General features: G+C 38.9%; 1 long non-coding RNA gene across 1 annotated transcript; it reads right to left on the bottom strand.

Annotated features, from left to right (window-relative positions):
• Nucleotides 1-380: 380 nt before the first annotated feature.
• On the bottom strand, nt 381-4083 carry LOC107807480 (uncharacterized). Its single transcript, XR_012693828.1, has 3 exons — nt 3738-4083; nt 2088-2155; nt 381-1548 (listed from the first exon to the last, which is right to left on the bottom strand). It is a non-coding gene; the product is annotated as an uncharacterized LOC107807480 (long non-coding RNA).
• Nucleotides 4084-19989: the final 15906 nt, after the last annotated feature.

Below are 19989 nucleotides of genomic sequence, written 5' to 3'. Positions count from 1 at the left end.
TGGCCTCCACCTGACTGAGCAGTAGCTGGCTGAACTCTCCCTGTCTGGCCTCCACCTCTAGGATGGCCTCTACCAGTCTGCCCCTACCTCTAGACGGCTGGGCAACCGATGCTGAAATCATGGGCTATTGACCCTACGGTACTGCCTTGCCCCGAAGCCTGGGGCAGTATCTCCTTATATGACCAAGGTCTCCGCACTCAAAACAACCCCACGATGTGACGACCTGCTGCCATGATGGCTGACCCTGATGGCCTGTAGACCCGCTGGAAGTAGCCTGGATAGCCGGTGGCTCTAACCATCTGAGTCTTTTCTCGCTAATCTGAGCTTGTGATATTCCTGCCAAAACCATATGGCAACCTTGATCCTCGACTTCCAATTCCCTAGCATGGCGCTGAAATAGGAGCGCAATAGAGCACCCCGAGTAGGTGGTGGTGCTGAATATGGGGGTCTGCTAAGCTGACCCCTCCCAAACTGACCTCTACCCCTAGTCGGGGAACCTCTGAACTCTCCGGAGAATCTAGCCTTCTTATCCTGCTGCGTCTTCTCCCTACCCCTCAGACGGTAGCCCTCAATCCTCCGAGCAATCTCCACTACTGACTGATAAGGAGTCCCCATCTCCACCTCTCGGGACATGTTGGCCTTGATGCCATAATGAAACCCTGCAAGGAACCTCTACACCCTCTCTGCATCAGTAGGAAGTATCATAAGTGCATGGCAAGACAACTCATAAAACCTCACCTCATAATCGGTCACGGACATCTGACCCTACTGAAGCTGCTCAAACTGATACCACAGCTCTTCCCTCTCAGAAGGTGGAATATACCTGTCCAAGAATAACTGTGTGAACTGACCTCAAGTGATGGGAGGAGAACCTGCTGGCCTGCCAAGAACATACTACTGCCACCATCCACGGGCTCTGTCCTTCAACTGAAAAGTAGTGAAGTCAACCCCATGCGACTCCAATATTATCATGTTGTGCAGTCTGTCCCTGCACCTATTAATGAAATCCTGGGCATCCTCATGACGCTCAGCCCCGAAGATAGGAGGGTGAAGTCTAGTTCATCTATCCAATAACTTCTGCGAGTCACCATCCACAACTGGTCTAGGCTGGGGCACCACTACAGCAACTGGCCGAGCCCCATCCGCAGGTAGTGCACCCGGAGTCTGATACACTGTAGTTGTATGACCAAGAGCCTGAGCAGTAGGGGTCTGTGCTCCCTCTCCTGCCTGTGATGTAGTTGGATCCGCTGGAAATAAACCAGCCTGAGTCATGGTGTCCATGAACCGCAGCATACGGCCCATGACCTCTTGGAAACCTGGTGCTATCATAAAGTCCGCCGAGGTAGGCTCAGCTGCGAGCACCTCGCCCTGCTCTTCAATAATAGTATCTCCCGCAAGATCTACTGGTGGTGCTACTGGGACAGCTCTGGGACTCCCTCGTCCCCTACCTCGGGTCGGTACCCTCCTCAGGCCTCTGGCTTGGCCTCTAGCAACGGGGGAAGCAGCTCCTCCAGGGTCTGGAACATTAGCCGTGCGTGTCCACACCATCTGTGAGATAATACAAGAGGGAAATTTAGTATACCAACCACTGCATGATACGAAATGAATAAAGAATAGTTTCTTAACACCCTATAGCCTCTCGAAGATAAATACAGACGTCTCTGTACCGATCCGCAAGACTCTATTAGGTTCGACCATGACTTGTGAGACCTACGTGAACCTAGTACTCTGATACCATGATGTCATGACCCATTTCCATAATAGGTTATGATGGATCCCAACACCATTGTCAGGAAAGCCAACGTAGAAATATAAATAAGTTCTCACTTTACTTTACCAAAAACAAGTACTACAATTTCTAAACTGGAGGTTAAAACAAGTGATAATCAGTAATGTACCCAAAATAATTATATAGTTCCCAAAAGAATAGTCTATTAATGTGTGTGCCAAGACTTGGTATCACAAGTTGTGGGCAACTAGTAGAATATACAAAAGAATAAATCTATCCTATTTCTGAAATAGAATAGACAACCAAAATAAAGAGACTCTATCAGGCTGCAGAACGGCGCGGGAAGGGAGCAGCTCACCGTGGAAGTCTCGGACTATGATCAGGGATGCGCACCAGACTGATAACCAGATGTACCTGCCTCAGATCCTGTACAATTAAGTAAAGAAGCGTAGTATGAGTACACAAATAATATGTACCCAGTAAGTATCTCGTCTAATCTCGAAGAAGTATAAATGAGAGGTCGATTTGATACTTACTAGGGTCAAATAATATAATAAAGTGTTATGCTAAGCATGGAAGTCACAAGTAATTGTCACACCTCTTTTTTTACCTACACCCCGGAAGGGGCATATAGGGAGTTTTTCCAATTTAAGTGATAATCGAAACGGGATTATTTATTTATTAAATTCAGAGTCGCCAGTTGGGATAATTTTATGGTGTCCCAAGTCACCGGTTCAAATCCCGAATCGAGGAAAAGATTGACTCTGTTTAACAATCCGCGCACCAGAAATCTGGGTAAGGAATTCTGTTAACCCATGAGAAGGTGTTAGGCATTCCCGAGTTCCGTGATTCTAGCACGGTCCCTCAACTGTTATATTTGGCTCAATTATTTGATTTTAAAAACACTTTTAGACCTATGTGCATTTTAGCTTTAAACTGCTTTTAATTATTTTAAGGAAGATTTCAACGTCATCTAAAACACGTCTTTGGACCACGCCACATGAAATGCACCCGCAGTCCGAGACACATTTTATTTAACGTTGCGATTTGGATTTGGATCACATAAATGCACACACGAGTTTAAGGAAGTTAAATTAAATTACGCGCTTAAAGCAACTACGCACTTTCAAGTTTGCGAGGGCCATGGAAAATTCAACTAAATGGCACACCTCGATTTCTAAAGGATTAAAATTAATTAAGTGAGGGCCATGAATTTAGGGGTTTTATTTGGCATGGCACGCCTCAAATTATTTCAAAAGGTTTTATTATTCGAAATTGTTATAAACGGGTTACATAAAATGCACCCCCGAATTTGGAATTAGACTTCGTAACTATGTTACGGGAACCTAAAAGTTTGCCTACCCGCGCGATGATAGCCTAAGCATGCTCTTACCCAATTAGAACAATAAAATAAATAGTGAACATGTAGCTCTCAAATTGCAATCATGTTTTTCTAAAATCCCAACTCCACAACACATTTCAATCATTAATAAACATATATGTTGCATCTAAACGTTAGAGAACAACATAACACTGCCTGAAGGAAAGCAAATTAACCAACAAACAAAATAAGGCATTTAGATATCTAACTATTTTACTTTTTAAAAAATCTAAATCTTAATTTTTTTGTTCATTCCTGCTTGTGGAAGTGGGCTCCGAATCACCTGATTTAAACTAGAGATTTTTCTAGCAAATGAATTTGACCAACTAGTGGTCGAATTCACGGGCTAAACTGAATCTGGAATACCACTCAATGCATGATTAAAACAATTACTAAACTAAAAAAAATATGGGAACAAATTTCCAATTCTAATGACAAATGACTTCAGGTCAAGTATGACAATATGACCTCACTGAATTTATTACAAAGCAACATACCAACAAATAAAACAAACATCAGCAACACAAATATAGAATGAAAAAACTGAATCGAGTATAGTATGACAAAATATATCAGATTTCATTTATTAACTTGTGTAGACAGATATAAGGAGATCATAGAACTTACTAGATGTTTTAAAGGAAAACAGCATAACCAAATAGGAGTTGAAGCCAGAGAAATTGATGGAATCGGCTAATTTGCGGTAAGCAGCAAGGCAAACCAAACCAAAATTTGAAGCTAAGAAGCGGAAAATCAGCACGTTTAAAGCTCCGCAAACACCCCAGCGAACAACAGCAAATCGGAAAGCAAAAATCAATTTTGTGCATGTGTGTTAGCTCCTTATTTCCATTCTCTTCACAGTGAGAGAGAGATTCAAAATTGAAGGGGAGCAGGGAACTGATGCAGCTGCCTCCTTCTTCAGATAAATCAAAGAGAGCCCCCTTTTTAGATCCGTCGTTTTTCTCTATATTAGTCTAGGGATCTCCCTCTCTATTTAGTCATTAGGTACTATTATATAGGGGTAGGGATTAGGTTAGGGGTATGGGCTTTGGAATTATGGGCTAGGTTCAAAATTAGGCCTAAAAATGGGTTACTCGAGCCCAAGTTTTATTCTTTCCTAGCGAACGAGATTAAAATGCGACCTCTTTTATTAATCAGTCCTACTTAAATAAAATAACTGTTAAAATAAGACTGACCATTATAATAAAATTATTTTTTTGTATTTTCAATATATCATACTAAAAGATGGAAAAATTATTATAAAATTAAGATAATATTCCTAGTATTATTTTTGTATTTTTGAATATAGTAGACAAATTAAAAGTAACTAGATAAAAATATTAACTAGCTAAATAAGAGAAAATATTTTTTTGTAATTTTTATTTTTTTGTGATAAAATAAAGCAAATAGAGTCAAAATTAGTTGAAATAACTATATTAGGCCTAAACTAAATATTTACACGCTAAAATATATAAAATCTTGGGGAGGGTCAAAAAATCACATGTCTACAGTAATTAACAGTTTGTAGAAAGAAATAATAAGTCATGTCCTTAATAATATCACAATTAGCCGTTTACATTTCAAAACATTTAACAAAGCAAGTCATGAATAAGGTTTCACATAGATATCATGCGCACATTATGTCGAGCTTGACAGCCCGATCCAACAGAAAAGAAACTGTGCACTCTCAGAGGGTCGAATGGTGCGAACCATAGATGCATCTATTTCTACTGAGGCGATCGGCCCGATCCACAAATATCAATTATCATCAGGAAAAACACATGAAAGCGCATTTATATTCAAATAAATTCATACAAGTGTTCAACAAGTACATACGTTCACTTATATTCATTTCAAATTCTCTAGCATATCCTAAGTGATCACATTAGCAAGAAAATATATAAACATTCACAAATATTGCATGATACGGGTCCTAAACTACCCGGACAATTAACATAATAGTAGCTACGCACGGACCCTCATCACCTAGTGCTTACGTAGCCCTCGTATTTAGTGGCAAATTATTCAATTATTACACCTATGGATTGATTCCCTCTTACAAGGTTAGAAAGGAGACTTACCTCACTCCAAAGTGTACTTCCAATACCAAGAGCGAGCCCGAACTCTCAATTTAGAGTCGAACGATCCAAAACTAGTTAAATGAGGTAGGAACTAGTGAATACAAGCTCACAAGATTGCATTCTAACTATTTAAGTAATTTCCCAAAATTAAAAACAAGTTTCCTAAAATCCGACATTGGGCCCACATGCCCGGATTCCGAAATTTTTCGAAGAAAATTGTTCTTTATAACCTAAGGGTCAATAATATATGATTTCTAATTCATTTCATAACAAATTTCGTGGTTGAATCTAACTTTTTATCAAAACTCTAGGTTTTGCTCTAACAACATGATTTTATCTTAACCCTTGTGTGTTAATCTACCTAAGACTAAAGTATTAAACTAGAAATAGGTAGGATAAACTTACCTCAAGATGCTAGGTGAAAGTCCTCTCACAAGAGCTCCAAAATCGCCCAATGGGTGAGTGAAAAGTGGCCAAAATGGCTTAGAGCCCGTATTAAATGAAGCTCACTACTCCAGTGATTTCCGCATCTGTGGTCCCGCTTCTGCAAGAGGAAGGTCGCATCTGCGGAATTAACCAAGCGAGTTGGGACTGCTTCTGCGGTCTTGAAGCCGCTTCTGCGAATTGGCTTGGCCTGCCTTGGCCGCATCTACGAGAGGGCGACCGCTTCTGCAGTCTCGCACCTGTGGCTGGCCAACCGCAGGTGCGGTTATGACAGCAACCTGAAGCCTCATCCCTTCCCAAATTTTCTGACTTCACTCGAGCCTTGTCCGATTGACGCTCGGGGCTCCCGGGCCCCGCCCGAACATACCAATAAGTTTGAAATCATGAAAAGGACCCACTCGAACTTTGAGAACGCTCGAAACAATGCTAAATCTAAGAATCGCCCCCTAGAACCAATTGAATCAAACTTATGAACTTCAAGTTCTTCAATCCACTTCTAACGTGTCGAAACGTACTTATACTATTCGGATTGACACCAAATTTTGCGGGCAAGTCTTAAATGTTATATTGGACCTGTATCGGGCTTCGAAACCAACATACGGGCCCGATACCAACATGATCAATCATTAGTTAATTTCTTTAAATCCTTAGAATTTCAGTTTAATAATTTCTAATAAAAGTTCATTACTCGGGCTAGAGACCTCGGAATTCGATTCTGGGCATATGCCCAGGTCCCATATTTTTCTACGGACCCTCTGGGACCGTCAAAATACAAATCCGGGTCCGTTTGTTAAAAATATTGACTTGGTCAAACTTAGCCTTTTAAGAAAATCCTAAGGAATCAAATGAGCCTATTTCAACCCAAACTCTTCCAAATCCCGAACCAACCATCTCCACAGGTCATAAATTAGTTCAAGCAAGCATGAGAAGTTTTATTTAGGGGGACGGGGTTCTAAGAAGTAAAACGACCAGTCGGGTCGCTACATCTCTAGGACGGCCTCCTGCCGGCTGGCCTCCACCTCTAGCGACCTTACCTCCACCTCTAATACCTCTACCTCCACCTCTAGCACCTCTACCTCCACCTCTAGCTGGCTGATCGGGCTGGTGGAACACTCAGTGCCTGAACCATGGCATGGGAACCCTGATGTTGAGAGTTGTTCGGTGCTCGAGCGCAAAATCTAGTAATATGCCTCGTATCGCCTCAAGTATAATAAGTCCTCGGCTGCTGAGACTGCTGGCCCTGACGGCCTGGATGACCACCTTGAAAACTCTGGAGCGGCTATGCACTGATAGGAGCTGGTGGTTCACTGGGCAACTGATCAGAATACTGCATATGAGAACCACGGCCACTTGGTGCACCGTGAGAAGCCTGAAGTGCTGAATGAAACGGGTTGGAAGGATGGCCCCTACAAAAAGAATCCCTGCCTCCATATAAGGCATCACTGAACCTTCCCAAATGATAAGGCCTCTTGTCAAACCCCTGACCACTCTCCTATGATAGAACCATCTCAACTCTTCTGGCCACATTGGCCGCATCCTGAAAAGAAATCTTGATCCAAGTCTCCTTAGACATATGCAATCGAATAGGCTGAACGAGTCTCTCAATAAACCTCTTCACTCTCTCTCTCTCTCTCTCTCAGTGGGAAGTATAAGAAGAGCATGACGGTCCAAGTCAATAAATCTGGTCTCGTACTGAGTGGCAGCCATAGAACCCCACTGGAGACGCTCAAACTGCCTCTAATAGTTCTCCCTCTCAGTGACAAGAAGAAACTTCTCCAAAAATAGCTGAGAGAATTAATCCCAAGTCAAAGCCGGTGACCCAGCTGGTCTAGCCAAACAATAATCTCTCTACCAAGTCTTGGCTGATCCAGACAGTCGAAAAGCAGTAAAGTCGACCCCATTGGTCTCCACTATCCCCATGTTCCGTAGAACCTCATGACAGCTGTCCAAATAATCTTGGGGATCCTCAGAAGATGTACCACCAAAAGTAGTAGTAAAGAGCTTGGTGAACCTATCCAACCTCCACAAGGCATCTGAAGATGTAGTTGATCCATCACCGGTCTGAGCTGTCGCTCGGCTGAAGGAGCGGTACGTGACCTTGCCATTCATGAAAGAACAAGAGTAGAGGGTTCAATTTAGCAGTGAGAGAACAAAATCACACGACAGAGAAGAATAGATGTGTAGTTTTTTCCTTACTCTGTAGCCTCTGGGGATAAATATAGACGTCTCTGTACCGATCCCTCAGACTCTACTAAGCTTGTCCATGAATTGTGAGACCTAAGCAACCTAGAGCTCTGATACCAACTTGTCATGACCCAGATTTCCCACCCCTGGGAGTCATGATGGCGCCTAATATTGAAAACTAGGCAAGCCAACTATTCCGATTTAATTACCCTTTTCAATTTTAATCTCTTAACAATTTCAAACAACATATCAAAAGCAGCGAAAATAATAATAACAAAAGCAATGCTAAAGACGAAATGTGATAGTTTAACTTAATACAAACTGCGGAAGTCTAAATATAACTCTACCTAGAATTTGGTGTCACAATGTCATAGACCATCTACGAATTCTACAAATAAAGTATGAATAGAAATACATGAATCTGTCTCTGAATAAGTAAAAACAGAAAGGAAATGATAGAAGGGTACGCCAAGGCCTGCGGACGTCTGCAGGACTACGTCGGGTCTCTGCCGATGGACTGAAGGCAGCAACCTCACTGTAGTCCAAATGCTCCAGTACCAGTATCTGCACATAATGCAGAGTGTAGTATCAGCACAACTGACCCCATGTGCTGGTAAGTGTCGAGCCTAACCTCGGTGAAGTAGTGACGAGGCTAGGACAAGACTACCAAATAGACCTGTGCAGTTAAATCATATACAGCGGAAAAATAAAGACAGAAATTTACAGTTAAAGATAGGAGGGGGAAACATGCCGCAGGATATATCAGGTAACAACACAAAACCAATAGAGAAATGTAAAGAACGCCATAGATCAATTATCAACAAGAATCAAGAAATCAAATAACATGTGTACGGCATCACCTTTCATGATTTTACTTTCATCCTCACCATGAGAATCAATAGAATCGGCACGGCATCACCCTTCGTGCTTTTACCTCACATAATCATGACACGGAATTATCCTTCGTGCATTATCACTCATATCATGGCACGCCATTGTACATCGTGCGGCACGGCATCACCCTTCATGATTTTACCTCACAATATCGGCACGGCATCACCATTTGTGCATTAACACTCTCAAAATCATGCACGGCATCACCCTTTGTGCTTTACACTCTTCCTCACTCAAGCAATAATCACAAGCAATTTGGGCAAGGGAATCAATAATATTACAATAAAATCCTGGCAAGGAACAATAGCATAACAACAATATCCTAGCAAGGGAAACAATATCATGAGTAATAACATCCCGGCAAGGTAGATAATATCAAATGCAATAACATCCCGGCAAGGGAAACAATATCATAAACCTCTTCTATTTTTCACAATTACTTCACAACTTAATTCTCAACTTGAGCCAACGCTCTACAATGTTCAATTACCAATAATACTTTCACAAGCCTTGTTCAACAATAGAAATCATCATATAAAGCATGAACAATACGAAGCAGAGTCACATCAATCATAGTATAAGACTCACGGGCATGCTTGACACCGACGTATAGATACTCGTCACCACACCTATACGTCCTACTCAATAATTAACACATAGAAAATAAGACACAACTCCTAATCCCTCAAGCTAAGGTTAGACCAAACACTTACCTCGAACTTTCACGGCCAACTCAAGCCTCAAACACCGCTTTTCCTTTAGAATTCGCCTCTAAATTACTTGTACCTAGTCCAAAATAATTTAACAACATCAATAAATTCTAAAGAATTCATACCCAATGCTTAATTGTAGGTTTTCTATCATTTGTTTCCAAAAAGTCAAAAATCGACCCCGGACCCGCTTATTCAAAACACGAGGTTCGGACCAAAATCCAATCACCCATTCACCCACGAGCCCAAATATGCAATTTGTTTCGAAATCCTACCCCAAAATGAGGTCTAAATTCAACTATTCAAAAAGCCCTAACTCTACCCAAATCCCCAATTTCTACCATAAAAATCCTAGATTTCTGGATGAAGATTGATGAAATGCAAATGGAAATTGAAAGAAAAAGGTTTAGAATCATATACCAAAACTTTGGGGAAGAACTTGCCTCTTGAAAATCGCGTAAATGCTCTCTAGTTTATAAAATATGAAGTTATGGGCTAAATTCCCGTTTTGCTATTGTTTTTAATTCACTAGACAGGCCTTATTCGCGTTCGCGAGAGGCCTGTCGCGTTCGCCAATGGTTTGGCCTATATGCCCTCGCATTCGCATTGAACGGCTCGCATTCGCGGAGCTTTGGCTCCTCGAGCCATCGCATTCGCGGTCAAGTGGTTGCGTTTGCGTAGAACAAAATCCCTTTCCCCCAGTCCCAGCCAAAAAGGCCTTCACGTTCGCAATAGCAGGTCCGCGTTCGCAAAGGGTAACACCCCCAAGCTTCGCATTCACGACCTGTGTCTCGCGTTGGCGTAGAAGGAATCTTACTTCAGACTAACTTACCCATCACGTTCGCGAGAGTCCTTCCTCGAACGCGAAGAACAAAACTTCAGCACATCAGAAACAGAAAAACCTCCAACTTTTCTAAGTGTAAAAATATCCTGAAACCTATACAAAATTGACCTGAGCCCTCGGAGCTCCAAACCAAACATGCATACTAACTCAAAAACATCATATGGACTTACTCGTGCGATCAAATCGCCAAATTAACATCTTTAACAACGAATTTAGCATTAAAATCAAAGAAAATCTCAAGAACACTTAAGTTTCAAATTTCACAACTAAGAGTTCGATTCACGTCATATGAAGTCCGTTTCTTACTAACTTTTTCACGTACAACTTAAATACCATATAAGACTTGTACCGGACTTTGGAACTAAAATACGAGCCCGATACCATCAAATTCAAACAAATTTACATTTTCCAAAACTCTTATAATTGCAGTTAAACAATTTTCTTCGAAAATTCATTTCTCGAGCTTAGGACCTCAGAATTCAATTCTGAGCATACGCTCAAGTCCCATATTTTCCTACAGATCCTCCAGGACCGCTGAATCACGGGTCCGGATCCGTTTACCCAAAATGTTGACCGAAGTCAACTTAAATTAAATTTAAAAGCAAAAACTATCATTTTTCATAAATTTTTACATAATGGGTTTTCGGATACATGCCCGGACTGCGCACGCAAAATGAGGCGAGACAAAAAGAGGTTTTAAGGCCTCGAAACATAAAATTTACTTTCAAAACAAGTGATGACATTTTGGGTCATCACAGTTTTGGTGTGTTTTAATGGTTTACTACACAACTTAAATAGGATTAGATCTGTCTATTGATTTTGGAAGAGAGAGCAAAACGAATTAGCAAGTTCAGAAAGAGAGAGCAAAACAAATTAGCAAGGCAATAACATATCTAAAATACCTTTTCATCTTGTCGAACAAATTCAATCGAGAATGTAGTGTCTGGATTAAAACGATCTGGTACTTCCCATAGACGGACGACCCGAACTTTCAACTTCCATTGCATCTTCGAAATTGTTATATCCTTGATCAAATCAATGTGAGTATGCATCTTTTGCATAAGCCGTAAGTTCTCTTGAAATCTTGATAGTAGTAGGAAGATTAGAATTGAAATACCGTGTATTAGTGGAATTTGCAGTTTTGAGCAGTTGTTACCCAGTATAGTGGATTTCAATCTTGACTTTCAATCGTGGTTTAGATAGTTGAGGACACTATGACTATCGTGATTTTGCAGAGATAATTTAGGGCAAGTGGAAAGTAAAAATTTATTAACTAATATTTGTGGATTAAACGGTTTTCACATGTAAAATCATTTAATAATACTTAAAAAAATTAAAATATTCTGAAAGTTCTACCGAATTTTGTACGACAGTTTTATTCCAAATAAAATTGTACGGCAGTTTTACTCCAAATAAAATTTTAGTTCCTAATTAGTTGGAGCAATGTCTTAGAGTGCTAAAGTGACAGATTGTGATGATGCCACTTTGCTTAATGATCGGAGATTTTCTTCTGCTTTTAATTATTGATACATAAGAGCTACACTCATAGCAAATATTTTTTTCTATGTTGGGCCCCTTCCCTCCCCCATGTTATATGTAAAATTTTCATGAGTATATGTTCTATTTGGTGGCTATCATTAAACTTGTCCCCATATTAAAAAAAAAAACTTGACCTGATTTAATGATATTTCAGACACTATTTCTTTTGCTTCTTCTCCTTATTTTTTATCTCCTCATTCTTTCTTGCAATGATTTAAGGTATTCTGTGACTGGTTCTTTTTTGTGGTGCTTGGTCAGTCGGGGAAGGAAGTAGTTTACGGGTGATGTGCTTTTTGGATAGAAGCAGCAAAGCTTATGGTGGAACTTTTTGGTGCTGGTTAAAACCATTACGAGTGGTGGAGGATTAGTGAAAGAAAGAAAAATTATTTATGCATGTTGTTGCTTTTCCTTTACTCTTAGGTCTAGGGTTTTTCTATTTTTTTTTTGGAAATTATTTGAAGCTAGGACTGCTTCAGACGCGATAATATGAAGTTTGGACTACAATTTGGGGACTTCAAATGCGATTGTCTGAAGTTTAAACTGCTTCAGGCGAACTATTGTCATAATTGTCTGAAGTCTTCAGTGTGATAGAAGAACATGTAGACCCAGCACTTCGATTTTTTTTTCTCCAGAAATCACATGGAGTTAGGACTGATTTAGATGAACTTCAGGTGCGATTGTCTGAAGTTTGCATTGTGATGGGGAACTTCAGATGTGATTATTTAAGGTTTGCATTGATTCAGTCGAACTTCAATCATAATTATCTGAAGTCTACACTGCGACAGAAGAATTTCAGACCCGATCGTCTAAATTTTGCACTTTCACTTTTTTGAATTTTACACTATCCAATATTTATAACTTCAGATACGATTGTCTTAAGTGTGCTTTGAAGTGGGTAAAATTTGTGAATTTTTGTATGCTGTAGTTATGAGTTCTATGGTACTCCTAAAATCGAGTATATCTATACTTCCCCGTATTATATTGTTCACGCTCCAAGTAAAAGGCTTGGACAGTGAAGGAGGGGTTGTTTGAGCCCCACATCGGGGGAGGCCAGATCTGTCTGTCTCATTGTATATGGTATGACTTATGAGTAATCCTCACGTTTCACCTCATGCAAGACCTGGGTTCAATTTATCACAATGTTCTTCTCTTAACAATGACCGAGAACGATATATCAATCAACTTCTAGGACTAGCAATCTCAATCACTCAGACTTTTAATATTTCAAATATTGAATCTGCCCTAATTATGACCACTAGTTATCAACAAAAAAGTTTGGCATAAATACAGAACCAAATTAAGTTTGTGTGCTTATAGATGCCCATGTTGCTACCAAATTAGTGGTTTACACGCCGCATTATGTGTCAATTATTTCTAAGTTCTAACTACTCTGCAAATGCACAGACAAAGCAATAACACACCCTATGAATTTAGCAAAAGTTAGGCAAAATATCCTGTTTTTGGAATTACTCAAGCAACTCGGAATATTTTGCTTTTCGAATTAGTTGTATAATAAATAAATAAAATCAACTTTTAGTTAATTTTGTTAGGAAAATAATTACCTAATTTCTGCAAACATTCTCCAAGCAATTCTTAAGCTTGCCGCAACTTGCAGCTTTACTTATGCTTTCCAAGCGATTCTTGAATAATCCAATCACTTGTACTTCTATTGAAACACAAGATTTCCCTTTTCCGTGGAAAATACCCGTATCAATAGTTCTGATTTTACGTATGGATAATTCCTCAATATCTTATTCATTCACAACAAAATATTTTCTTTGTGCGTCGGTATAAAAATATACTTTAGGATATATATATATATATGCTTATCTTCGTTTCGAAGAACGCTTCGAATTATTATGTTCAAGGACACTGAGCTAATTGATTGATCATATGGTGATACAATTATTATAGTTTGAAACAGAATCGAAGAAGCATTATATAAGAACGCTTTGATATTAGCGAGGCCTTATCTTATCTTGAAGGGTAGTTATTAACTTTCCATTTAATATTATAGGAAGCATTTCCTTAATCTTCTAATATTGCACCAGTAAAATACAAATTATAGACAGTGCCAAGAATTTACGTGGAAGACATACTATTGATCCTGCATAAGATATTTCAATTTTTTTATAACATAACCTATTTCCAGCTGCATAAGATCCTTTTCACAGTTTTAAACTTTGTTTTTTTCACTATCGGAAGCGATGTTATTAAAAAAGAGAGAAGCACAATAACCTCAAAACACAATAAACGTAGCATCTTATTTGAAAAAAGTTATCCACAATAACCATCTACAGAGGGTTGGATTAATGGTAATCTAAAAATATGGCAAATAACCTATTTCAATTGATTAAACTATATTAATAGCATAGAAATTGTTGCATCAATTCAAATGAATTAATTCAAACGAAAAATAGCAAATCTAAGAGGCTTGAATGATATATTACACTAACCTCCTTGGTAGTTTTAATAGTATCATTTACCACTTCAAAAAGGTAGGAGAAAAAAACGGGAAATTGTCAGCCAATATTTTATATTAATGAAAAATGACCATTTTTCCTTAAAGATAAACACATAATTATACCAAAGTACCAATGGCTATATTTCAAATATCCAGTGATTAAACATATATATTCGCTTCAGCAAACAAAATGGGTAATCTACGACATAAATTTGGATCGAGCCGCCAATTATCGTTAAATAGCAAAGTCCACTACCATCTGGGAAGTGCCAAAACCTGTAAAGGGCCCAAGTAGTGTCAATGAAATCCAATGGATCAAATTCCATAAATTACACTGTCGACCTTTTTAAAATCATCATTTATATTTTTACCCTAGTAAGAAAGTTTTTGATAAAATAATTTCGCTTCAGAATTTTAAAGTACGTTGATCAAAATTCTGAAGCACAAGAAATAGTGACAATCACCAGAATTTTCCCACAATACAAAAAAATTTCTAGTGATCGGTTAGAATTTTTTGTAGCCAATTGCACAAAATTATGGCAACCATCAGAATTTTGTGACAATTACAAAACTTGAAAAATTATGGCAACCATCAGAATTTTGTAACAATTACAAAACTTCAAAAATTATGGCAACCATCAAAATTCTGACGAATGACCATAAGATTTTCCAAAGAAACTCTGACCAATGTTTCAAAATTCTGATCAATGACTATTTTTCCAAGAGATTTTTTACCGGGGTCACAATTTAAATGATGGTATCAAATGATCCTATTTGTACAAATCACATGATCAAATTTACTAGGGAAAAGCTTATTTAGAATGTGCACTAAACTATATTGATTTACTACAATTAAGTAATAAATTGAGGTACAAATAAATATTATTTAATATTATTATAAATGACACATGTTCATTGTTTTAATGTTTACATTGGATCCAGATAAATAATTTTGCGCTCTAGAAACTATACCAAAACCCTGTGTTCACTCAGGCGCAGGAACAATATAATCTCTAAGTGCAGAACCAGATCTAATGTTTTCTCTCATTTAATCTAACCTACCATGTCATCTTGTAATTAAATATTCCTTATCAAAAGTCAGATGCCATAGTCATATTGTCAAAACTAAGGACAATCGAGAGCTGATCTGCAACGACAATGGTGTTGTGACCTAGAGCTATACGCATGGAAGAATCTTCTGGAAGCAGTCGATAAGAATGAGGTAAAAGAAGTTTTTTTCTGATAGACTGAATGAGTACATGTGAGCTGCTTTTATAAACTCATACGCACGTGACTATCACGTGACACTAACTACCACTAACAGTGTTTAACCAACTTCAACAGCAGATGTAAATTAGTTGGCTTATTGCATACTAACACAACTAACTATTTCAATACTCCCCCTCAAACTGGAGGGTGGAATACATCGAGCACTCCAAGCTTGGATAAAAGCCACAAGTGCTGAGTAGTTCCTAGAGCCTTTGTTAGAAGATCTGCCAATTGAGCTTTGGTATTGACATGCTCAGGCAATATTAGACCATCTTTAATGGTGCCTCTAACAAAATGACAGTCTATCTCTACATGTTTTGTTCTTTCATAATAAATAGGGTTGGATGCAATTTGGATAGCTGTCTTGCTATCACAAAATAACCTCACAGGCTTAGTGACAGATACATTCAGCTCTTCTAGCAGCCCAGTTAACCAAATCACCTCTGAAACTACAGCTGCCATGCTTCCGTATTCTGCCTCTGCTGAGCTTCTACTCACAATGTGTTGCTTTTTTCTATGATATAAGAGAATCTCCCATCTTTATAATGTACCCAGTCGCAGATCTTCTAGTGTTTGGTCAGGCTGCTCAATCATTATCACAGTATATAGTTAAATGTGTGCGTGGATTATTTTTCAGCAGAATACTCTGACTAGGTGACCCCTTCAAGTACCTTACCAATCTGAGTGTTGCTTCCCAATGTGAAACCTTAGGTTGTTGCATGTTGGCTAATGACTTGTACAGTAAAGTTGATATCTGGTCTGGTAATAGTGAGATAGATCAATTTCCCAATGAGCTTCTGATATGAGGCAATGTCTCTAAGAACAGGATCTGTGATCCCTCCTACATGTGCATAATAGTCTATTGTGGTGAACTTGACATTTACTTCCAAAGGTGTATTCACTAGTTTGGCTCCTCTTAGGCCAAAATTAGATATCAACTCAAGGGTATATTTCCTTTGAATAAGTAATATCCCATTATGAGATCTCAGAACTTCAATCCCTAGGAAATATTTGAGCTAACCTAAATCTTTTACCTTGAAGTTCTTATGTAGTATATGCTTTTCTTGATCAACTAACCTTCCATTATTCCTAGTAATAAGTAGATCATCCATATATACTAGGATGATAGTTATATCCTCATCTTCTTTTCTGGTAAATAAGGAGTGATCATAGGGACTCTAAATGTAGTTAGCTGCTTGAAGAGCATCAGTCAGCTTTATGTTCAATTGCCTGGATACCTGCTCTAGACCATATAATAATTTGAGAAGCTTGAACACTTTATACTCCCCCGGCTTTGGAACCCTTGAGGCAAATCTATGTAGACTTACTCTAATAAATTTCCATGTATGAAGGAATTATTGATATCCAGTTGGTATAGCGGTCAACTGTTTGAGGCTGCAACACTAATCACTGTCCTGACAGTTACTATCTTGGCAATTGGGGAAAAGGTTTCATGATAATTCAATCTCTCTTGCTGAGTGTAGCCTTTAGCTACAAGCTTTGCCTTATACTTGTCTACCTCTCCATTTGACTTATGATCTTATACACCAATTTTGACCCAACTGTTTGCTTCCTTTTAGGTAGGTCTACTAGCTCCCAAGTCTGATTTTGCTCTAATGCATTAACTTCTTATTGCATAGCTTCAATCCATTTTTGGTCTTTGGATGCCCCCTTGAAGGTTTTTGGCTCTGTAGGAGCTGAGAATAGACCGAGATATTCTTGATAGGTTGTAGGCAAGTGATCATACTCCACATAATTGTCAATGGAGTATGAGCACATAGTGGGCTTTGCTGTCGTAGTGACATAATCTTTAAGCCAAATAGGTGGCTTGGTTACTCTATTTCCCCTGCCACTATCCGTACTTGTTCACTAATACTGACTTCTTCAACTGGTCTTGTACCCTGCATAGGCTCAATAGAATCTACAGGTGTATTAGGCAGTGAAGTGGTGGCATAGTCTTCTGTGTTTGTAATGTCTAATGTCTGTGTCTCATGGTCAGCGTTGGAAACTGGTTCTGCTGCTTCCTCCAATCCTGCAGAGTTATCTACTTGCTGAACTGTGAGAGGTTGATCCTCATATACACTATAATCTTGTGTATGTCAACCAGCGCTTGTCATGTCTGTCATTGGCATGAACAACACCTCTTCTTCCTTTTCAACTTGCATTGACCTAAAGGGGAAAATCCCTTCTCTAAAGCTGACATATCTGCTAACAAAGAAGGTTTTTGAGTCCAGATCAAACAGTCTGTACCCCTTCTTAGTTTAAGAGTACCCTATCAATATTGCTTTCTCTTGGGGCTAACTTGTCATCTCTAGGTAGATTGCTTTCATAACATAACAACCAAATACCTTCAAATGGTCTAGTTTAGGTTCTTTGCCATGAAGTAGTTTATAGGGTGACTTCCCATCTAGCACAGCAGTAGGTAACTTATTGATCAAGTAGACTTCACTCTTTACACATTCTCCCTAGAATTTGACTGGGATGGAACTGTGAATCTTCATGGCCCTTGCAACTTCCAATATATGCCTATGTTTCCTTTCTACTATTCTATTCTATTGTGGTGTGTAGGAACATCTTCTTTGATGAATTATACTAAGAGAAGAGAATAAATTCATTACATTGAGAGGTAAAAAAAATTGTTCTGTTGTCGGATCTTAGTGTTTTTATAGTGATATCAAACTAATTTCTTAATATTTCCTAAAAATCTTTAAGTACAATTGAGACTTCACACTTAGACTGAATCAGACAGACCCAAGTGAACCTACTGTAATCATCAACTATAGTTACAAAATACTACTTTCTATCAAATGTGGGCTTTCTATAAGGCCCCAGATATCAACATGCATCAGCTGAAAAACAGTACTGGGCTTACTTCTACTATTAGGAAAGTTTAACCTGACTTGTTTTACCATTGGTCATACTAGGCAGTATTCCTGCACTATGCCATTGGCTTTATTCTTTAGAGTAGGTATGTGTTGCATTGCAATTGTTGATGGATGACCTAGTCTTAAGTGTCATAATTCTGCTCCATTTTCATCATTCCTTATTATTTCTACACCTACAATAGGCTTCCACCCTCTTTGTAGAATCGAAAAGTTACTATTTTCTCTACCAATCCCCATTACTTTACCATTGTAGAGTCCCTTAAACACACGAAAATTAGGAAAAAAGTGGCTGAACATAGTAATTCCTTGGTCAGCTTTGAGACTGGGAGAAGATTGAACTTAAAGTGTTGTACATGTAATACATTTGTGAGTTTTTGACTTCCTAAGATCACTGTACTGCATGCACTTGCTATGGATGATTTATTTCCTGTTGGTGCTTGTACTCTACTATCATGTTGCTTCTCTAAATTCCTTAACTCTTCTAATAACTCCTTGCTTGGTATAATGTAATGTGAAGCTCCGGAATCAATTATCCACTCACAAGCATATGTAGTAGATAGCAATGAAACATTACATGCTACCATATTTGTATTGCAATCAGTTGGTGGTGGCTTATTCAGCAAACCCATCAGTTGTGAATATTCTTTCTCAGTGAAGAAATGTCATTGCATCTGATCTTCTGTAGCTGCATTATTGGCATAAGGTCTGAAACCTCCACCAGTTTGTGCTCTCACATTTGATTGTCCTGAGTTTCCACCAAAATGTCATGTCTTCTTCCTGCTTTTCAAATCTGGAGGATATCCAATAATTTAATAGCAATTCTCCTCTAAGTGCCCCTTGTAACCACAATGTTCACACACCAATCTTGCAGTCTTCAACTTAACCTTGTGTCCTTCCTGCAAGAATGGTTAGTGGATCCCTATGAGTGTCCACGAGGCCTAGTGATCTCTGGCTTTCTTCCTCAGTAACAATAGCATAAGCCTCATTCCCAATCACAACTAGTCTTCTAGCAAGGATGTTGCTTCTCACATTGCCATAGCTCTCACTTAGGCCCATGAGAAACTGCATGACACGTTGTGACTTTAGGTGTTCTACATATGGCCTAGACTCTTCACAATCATAGGAAGATAGTGGGCCAAAATATCCAATTCATCCCATAGGTCTTTCATTTTTTTGTGTAGTAGCTAGTCACAGAGTCTGTGCCCTGCCTCATTGTTGCAATTGTAGTTCAAAGGTGATAAATTCTGGTGAGGTCTGATCTATCAAACCTCTCCTGAAAATCATTCCAGACTTTTCTCGCATATGATGCATACACAATACTTGGCACCAACTCAGTCGAAACTGTACTCCCAATCCATGACAATACTATTGCGTTACATTTTTCCCATTATTCAGCTAGTTCACCTCTGTATCTACTTTTCACACAAGATCCATCTACAAATCCTAGCTTACCATTTCCTCGCAGAGCCAATTTCATTTCCCTACTTCACAGGGCATAATTCTCTGGCCCTGTGAGCTTAATTAGGATTAAAACCAGCCCTGGAGTGTCTCCTGCTTGGAGAAAT

This window comes from Nicotiana tabacum, chromosome 8, assembly GCF_000715075.1.
Source record: "Nicotiana tabacum cultivar K326 chromosome 8, ASM71507v2, whole genome shotgun sequence".
NCBI classification, from domain to species: Eukaryota; Viridiplantae; Streptophyta; class Magnoliopsida; order Solanales; family Solanaceae; genus Nicotiana; species Nicotiana tabacum.
Note: the sequence above shows the minus strand (reverse complement) of the source record. Positions and strands in the feature narration are given on the sequence as shown.